The sequence below is a fragment of the Fukomys damarensis genome, unplaced genomic scaffold (genome assembly GCF_012274545.1).
Source record: "Fukomys damarensis isolate Sample0158 unplaced genomic scaffold, DMR_v1.0_HiC HiC_scaffold_14, whole genome shotgun sequence".
NCBI lineage: Eukaryota > Metazoa > Chordata > Mammalia > Rodentia > Bathyergidae > Fukomys > Fukomys damarensis.
The window spans coordinates 75,585,619-75,593,800 of NW_022900926.1; positions in this window are offsets into that span (position 1 = coordinate 75,585,619).

Genomic DNA, 8,182 nt, shown 5'->3' on the forward strand with positions numbered 1-8,182 from the left:
AAAATAAATAGCATCCCACTATAAGATAAAAATTTAATGTTAGTACCAGGTAATAATTAGCAGGATTAGTGATCAGCTTGCTAACCGTGAGAGTCAACAAAGCACAAAATGGGATGTAGATTTTTGGCTCAAATCACATTGCAAAGGAAGAAGACTTTATATACAAGTTTTCCATGAATCTCTCTTTGGCATGGGGAAGAACAGGTACAAATATAGTAAGATAGAATGATGATGAAAGGGAGGAGAGGAATGCTTCAAAAACTTCAAAATCTTCACCTCGTTTAGGACTGGCCCTATTCCTTCATACTAACAGACAGACTATGATTCAACACCTTGATCTGCACCCAAGTTTTCTCATTTAAAAAAATAAAAATAAAAACCTATAGTGACTTTGTAGCTACATGGTATGTCTAGTTTGAAAGGGCTAGAAAACCATATTTTATTATCTCAAAATACTCTAACACAGGTGAAAAGCAGAAATGACAAATATTCTAGAAAAGGGCCCCTGAATTATAATACCACAGAGTACTTACATTTTAATTTCTGTTGAAAATTAGGCTCATTTTAGCGTCAGCCTTATAATTTCCACCCCTAAATTTCTTTGGTTCTCTTATCATTGGTAAGAGTGCAATAAGAATGAAAAATGGGGTTGTGTTCTTGTGTTAAAAATGTTTTATGGGTTTGTATACAAGATCTTCAAATTAATAAATAAATGGAGCTCCTGTTCAGAAAGCATTGTTTTAAGAATTTAAAGATGGAGAGGGTGGAGCATTACACCAAGTCCAGGACTCCTCTGTGTCTGAGGCCCTTTGAGATGATCCAGGAAGGTTGCCCTGACCAAGAGTCGTCCCTATGATTGTAAATAACTAGGGTGATTGCTTTGTGATTTTCGGTTCTCAGTTTTATGGTTAGGAGAGATTCTTGAGAAGTAGTAAGGGGCAAAAGAAGTGATTATGACACAAAATGAGCCAGTATACACTGAAACCCCAACCATCAAAGCAGGTTCCCTGAAATTGCAGGCCTCTTGCAGGATTTTACTTCACCTGAGTATCAAGAGATTTCCTCTTTGAGTGATTTCCTTGAACCTGACTCAACCCCTGTGCAAATATGAGAAGGACTAGTGTGATTTGCCCTAGAGTCACATTCCTAGGAGCTCGTGGCCCTGTGATTAATCTATGAAGAGTACTATGATGCTCTCTGAGGACTTATAAAGAATTTTTCTCTCCTCTTCAACAGAGAAGCAAAAGTAATTTGCTCTCTTCTTATCTGGATAAGCTCTGGATGTCACATTATTACATCCCCATGGACCCAGAAAGGCAGAAATGACTTTCCAGAGCATTTACAAAGTGAAATCTTCTAAGTGTGTCAAAGTCATAAGAAAAACAAACCAGAAGACAGTACATATTATTGTTAAGCAATACATTATATAATATGATGTATATAAAGTGCCTGATCTGACTAAAAACATAAATCTCTATGTGGCCCTGAATGGTACTTTGGGTTCATGTTTCTCCATATTGTACATTATTTGAGAAATGATGTCCCAAATTAATATTCTTATTAAAGTTTTATACGTGAAACCATCAATGGACCAAATGAATTCCACTATTTTTCGCTAAAATTTAATTCATATAGATAAATATAATAAATATTAGTATCATATGGACTTGTTATAATAAATGTTTAATTTGACCAAAGTTCATATAGTAATGAAAAAAATGTGGCAAAATTGAAAGTTACTTTAGTTCTTAGTAATCTCACGAGTATTTTCATTGTAATGAGGAATCGTGCATTTGCATGTAATATCAGCATGGTTGAACACAATTTGAAGTTTTATCATTAAGCTAAATTTGAGTGGTTTTAAAACCAGCAAGCTATTGACGATTGACAGGAACTTTAAAACATTTTTTTCACCTTAAAAACTGATTTGCGCCTTGAACTATAATTTCCTCTTTACTTTTCATTTCAGTTAAAACTTTGGTGATCTTCATAAATATACATTTACCTGCAGGATTCTAAAATATTTGTTTTGACATAATTTTATAGTAGGATTTTAGCTTTGACAGATATAACACCACATATTTTGGGTCATCAAAATTGAGATTAGTATTCATTAAATGTAAAATTATCTCCTATTAATTCGTTTTGCAATTACAAAGCAATGTTTTTACATCTGTTTACTTTGTAGTGAGAGACCACTTCTCTCCTGAAATTGGGCAACTATACGTTAACTGTGCTATTAGGTGCCTATGGGTTAACTATGCTCTTTGTAGAATGTACCTGAGTAGCCATGACAACTTCTGTAATCTGTCACCAAAGGAGCATAATGGACTCAGAAAGTCTTGCCAGAACCTTGCTCTACCCACCTCTGCTGCTGTAATTTGTGTAAATCCCGTTTGTTGTATTTTCAGGTAAACTCCAGGGGAATTAAGCTTCACAGATATGAAGAAAAGATATAAAGAAGCACAAACTTCTATTCAAAGCTCTTGAGACTCACAAGAGTCACTTGCTGAGCCACTAGCGTTAAAAGCCACTTTTTGCTCCTATCTTCGTGTTGAGTGGTCTGTCTGGGGTCCTCACAGTTTCCTGCTTCAGTGGTTTACAAAGGAAAGTCTACATGTGCTTTCATTTGCTTGTTTTCTTTATCACCTTCATTTTATGGATCAATTTGTAAATTATGACCCTCGATTTGAGCTTAGTTCTTCCAAATCAGTTTTTTTTCTTTTTTTGGGGGGGCGGTTTGAGACAGGGTCTCACTATGTAGTTGAGACTGACCTGGAACTCATTATGTAGTCCAGGCTGGTCTCGAACTCACAGTGATCCTCCTGCCTCAGCCTCCTGAGTGCTGGGATTAAAGGCATGTGCCACCATGCCCAGCCCCAAATCAGTATTCTTGCATTTTTTCATATTATACTGTTTTCCTGATTATGTTCCTGGCTTGGAGAGTATAAGAATGCCCCCAATCTAAATTGAAGAGAAATGCAATGCCAAAATGCTAATTACATATCTTCTGAATTTGTTAGTGATAGCATGAGGAACCTCAGCCAAACATGAATGCTTCTTCTGAATCATCAGCAGCTAACTCGAGCTCAAATGGGGTCTACAATTAAAATATATAATTACATGCAATGCTACTAAAATGGCTGTACGTTTAGATGATGAATGAGCTTAGCCGAGTTTCTTTGATGCAGTTTAAGTAAATTCTTTAAATTCAGGGTCTGTCCACAGCTCATGTGAGATCTCTCTAGATGTTTTACTGGGACGTTTTCTTTATCTCAGATCATCATGCTTTATGTACTACTCATTCCCCTTTTAATGTAGTACAACAATTTTCTCCTTGCTGTGGTACTATTAGTCTCTCCTCTCAGGTAGAATACAACTTCATGTTCAATGAAATTTTCAAATAGTAGCAAATAAAGGCTCTAAGATATGAAAAATATTTTTTGTGTGATATAAGTGGCTTCTAAAGGGCACGGTATTGCTGTGGGACGTAAATTTGTTTCTTTGAGAAAAAATGTTTAGCCAGTGCAAAAGCACAATATCTATTTTTCTGAGAAAAGAAATTCTTTTAATCTCTCCTACTAGCCTATATCTTATTCATCACTTGGTAACAGTTTCTTGCACATGATAATAACTCTGTAAATATTTGTTGTATAAAAGGAAAATAATTGTACCAAATCTTGAATTTGTATCTGAATTTTAACACTGAATCATTGACCCAATTGTATATTAATTATGGAGTGACACTGGTAGCTTTATCATGAAATGATATGTAATAGCTGTAAGAATGGCATTTTTTTCTTGCTTGTGCCTTTGAATTTCGAACACTTTTCAGAGTGCATAATTACTAGTTTTTAGGTCCCAAGATCACTCTTACGGATGAAAATTTTGCAAATTGATTTTATCTAGAGACCCGTTATGTTGAAAATGTTAAAAGATAAACTTAGGCAGGTTAAAAATTAGAAGAGTTTATTTGAGCATGCATTGGGTAGCACCAGACCACAGAGGGTTCAGTGCTTCCCTGCATGTGAGAATAAGAGAAAATTTAATCATGTGTTTGGTGAAGAAAGAAAAAAGAAAATATATTAAATTGGTTAAAGGAGAAAGTCTCCAGTTAAGAGTTTAGTGGTTTCTGACTGGTAAAGTCTTAATTAGAGGTTATTTGATAGCCTCTAGTTAGAGGTTGGTAGATTGTGGTTCGTTAAGTCTCTAGTTGATTAAGTCTCTGGTTGGCTAAGTGTAAATATTTACTGGGTGTACTGGGCTTTGTATAGCCTACTTAATTCAAGGTACCAATTCTCTCAGCCTAATGCCTTCCAATTAACTTTTTTCTTTTAATCAGGAAGAGGTAATGGATTATTATATATTCTGTAATTAATTTCATTTTAAATGACATTAAATAACATGACTATTTTTATATCTCTCTAAAAGAAAAGAATAGCTTGGGAGATCCTCTGACTTCACATAAAGACAGTCTCTGGTACTTCTATTACACTTAATTTTTCTGTGAATAGTTACCCCTGATCTAGTGCCTGTCATAGAGCAAGTACCCATTAAACTTTTTGAAAAAAATGAATACAACAATCAGCATGTATAAATTGAGAAGACCCTAATTCAGAATGTATAGTCATACCTTTAAATTGCCATTGATCTCATTATACACTCACAACCCCTTCTCAAAAATGATAGGAAACTCTTGGTCCTGCCAGTGAAAAGAAATTCCAAGTTCAATGGCCCTATGGCAGAGAAGAAGGCTTTGGCCTCACTGTATCCTCTAAATCCTACTTGGATCAGTTTCACTGTTGTTTGTCTACTTGGTTTCTGGGTGTCTGCACTGCTGGCCACCAGAAAGTGGTTGGCTCTGCATTTTTGCATGGATGCTGCACGCTGACCCCAGGCATCTCCCATGCAACAGACCATTCAGTGTTTCTGAGGGAGTGAGTGAGTGAGTGAATGAATGAATGAATGAATTCTAAAGGAAGCTCAGGGTTAAACTCCATCATCGCTTCCTACTCCTTCCAAAACTTTCTTTTCCATCTTGTTATTGTTCTATTGCTCTCAGCTAGATGAGAGAGGGGAAGCGAGGAAGGTAGCAGGGGGGAGTGTGACTGTGGGCAGAGGAGTGGGATGTCACTAACATAGTGGGAAGGGCACCATGATTACAGTAATGACCTAACCTGGCAGAATACTAAGTGTCAGTTTGTTATTATTTATTCCTTCCATTAGAATAATAATATGACCATATTATAAACAAGTTGAAATAGAAAAAAGAATTTCCACTAACCTAACTCAATTTCTACTGACATGCTGGTATATATTTCTTCTGTTATTTTTCTCATTCATGATATATTTAAGTTGTAAAGCACAATTTAAAAAATATGTGCCATATTTTTATTGGAATATGTTGACTATTTCTTCTACAGAAAATTCCCTCAATTATTCTATCAAATAAAGTTCACTGAGTTTCAAATTTGAATCATGCATAAGGCACCTGGGAGATATGAAAGACAAGTCAGAAATACTTCCTACCCTACAGAAACTTACAACCTAGGAAAAACAACCCATTTATTAAATAAGTAAAAGGTACAAAGTGATCAAGGCTATCATACAAATAGAGACAAGCTATGAATGGGAAATACACATCTATAATATCACTTTAAAATAAGTGGGAAATGCCAACATGTTAAGTCATTAATAATACAAGTAATGCATGTCAAACGATTAATAATATTTTCTACTAGGCTTTTTTTTCTATTCAACATCAATTTTCTAGTTGTTAGAAGCTTTATTTATTCACTAAACCAAGTCAGAATGTACAAGATTCTCCAACTCATATTGTAAAGCACCATTTCTTGTAGGTGCCATTTTCTGAGTTTATAATAAATTCATATACTGTTCAGCAGATAAATGATGTAGGTGATGTAAAAATAGTAAGAAATAACTTTGCAGTGGTATACATTAAAGCTATATTGAGTACTTTTATGTATGACATATGACATATAAACTAAAATTATTTTGTCAGAAACTTTTGCCCAGAATGTTTCTATTATTTTCTTACATTAAAGAGGAAGACTGAAATTCTATCTTTTCAAAGTAATTTTTTTCTTCCTTTTATGAAGAGAGTCCCTGGAGTTTTCAAACCAAATGTCATCATAATCACTTTGTGTAGCTTTAAATTGAACCGAATGTGTTTGATCTTAGGTTAAATAAACATTTTATCATGTTTACCATTTTTATGCAAAATGATAAAACTGCTGATATGTGGCTCATAAATATTTTATTAAGTTTTAAGTATCATTATGCTACAGAGGTGTCTTATTTTCATGAATTTATTACCACAATTTAAGTAGTAGTAACAATGACAATTTACATTTAAATAATTCTTTTCTCCAGGGAACCCTGAGTGCTTTTGCACATCAATGCTGGGCAGTAGTATCATCATTCCCAACTTTATTTTATTATTCCATCCTTCTAATATGTTGTTTTGGGTTTATGCTTCTAGCTCAATTTCAATTACTTGACTAGCTATTATAAGACCTCACAGTTGCCTACAAAATCATCCTTTTTGGAGGATTAATCTGTAAGACAAAACAAAAAATACTACATAATAATAGATTTAAAGTTCTACTTTTCAACAGGTACAGTGAATTCCATGGTTTCACTTTCAGTCAAAACTGTATCAATACCATCAAACTAAACATCATTAAGAAATGCTAAAAAATATTCTACCATTAACAACTTTTCTAACCACTCAATACCTCAGAAAAACAAGTTGCTCCCACATCTGAAAAAAAAAAAAATAGGACCTTTAAAAGTGTCATTCCTGTGACTAACTGGTCATGAACATTTCTCTGAGAGTAAAGGAGCTTAACTTCAGATTCGGAGTGGGCTTCAAGATCTGTGAATTCCTAGAAATTCCCAAAAGGGAAAAAACAAAAGACCCACACTTCTTAGGATCTGCCTGGGCCTGGATCAAGTTTTATTTTGAAGATCCAATTGCCCATACCCTTCTCCTAACCCATCTCAGCTTTAAGGCTTTTTTGGGGAATTGAGAATTCAGAGCCACTTTTCTAATTTTCTTTCAAATTTAACCTTTAAAAAAAAAAGATTCTGTTATCCTTGGTTACTTATAATAAATTACTTCTTTTGGAATAATTTCTAAAGAATTAGGGAATTCTATTAAATGCTTCATTGATGGTCTTTATTATTAGTATTTAAAATAAATAATTCATAAATTTAATGCTTCTGTTTCAGAAGGAAAGATATTTGTCAGAAAAACTAGAGGGAATATCAGCCTTCTAATTTTTTTTTCCCAGTACTGGGGAGTAAACTCAGGACATTTCACCTGCCAGGCAGGTGTGGCACCACTGAGCTACATACACCCCCAGCCCCAAGCCTTCTAATTTTTGACATTATAATCAAGGTTTTGACAAGCTCAAATGGTGAATCACTGTAACTTAGCTCTGCCAAATGCCCAGTTTCTAGAGTCTATATTGCTGCATATTTCATGAATTTGCCTCTGAAGCCAACATCTCATTTCTAGCTACTCCAGGGAAATCCCAAACCAATGGAAATTTTAGCATACACCAACATCTTATTTATAAGCACAGTTTGTTTGAAGTATCATGTGCATGTTAGGTTTTTTTTAAAACATAGCCTCTAATGGTCAAAATAATCCTGTTACTAATAAGTTGAGGCTTAGAAATTTTAAATAAATTAAATGAATTTATTCAATTTTTTTGTTTGTTTTTTGAGAATGTAGTTCAGGCTGGTCTTGAATTCACAGTGATCCTCCTGCCTCAGCTTCCCAAGTGCCGGGATTACAGGAGTGTGCCATGACACTCAGCATGAATTTATTTAATTTAAAACCAGCTTCCAATTGCAAAGCCCCCACTCTCTACTGCCTTTGTAATCCACTGTCCTCTTAAGAGTCTTGGTTACTTTTTATTTTAGTTCTTCTAAGAAGTTAAGTCCTTTAGCAAAAGCATGTTTTGCTAAAAATACAGTAAGTCAATTGTAATTCAACTTTTTAAAAGAGTGAGCTTTGCCCTCATTTTAATATTAGAACTATTTGGAAACTGATTAAATGATTTTTTAGATTCTGAGGCTTAGGATACAATAATATGAAAACTAACACCCTCTTGCTTTGAGATGTTATTTTCTCTTTTTTTTTCTTTTTAAA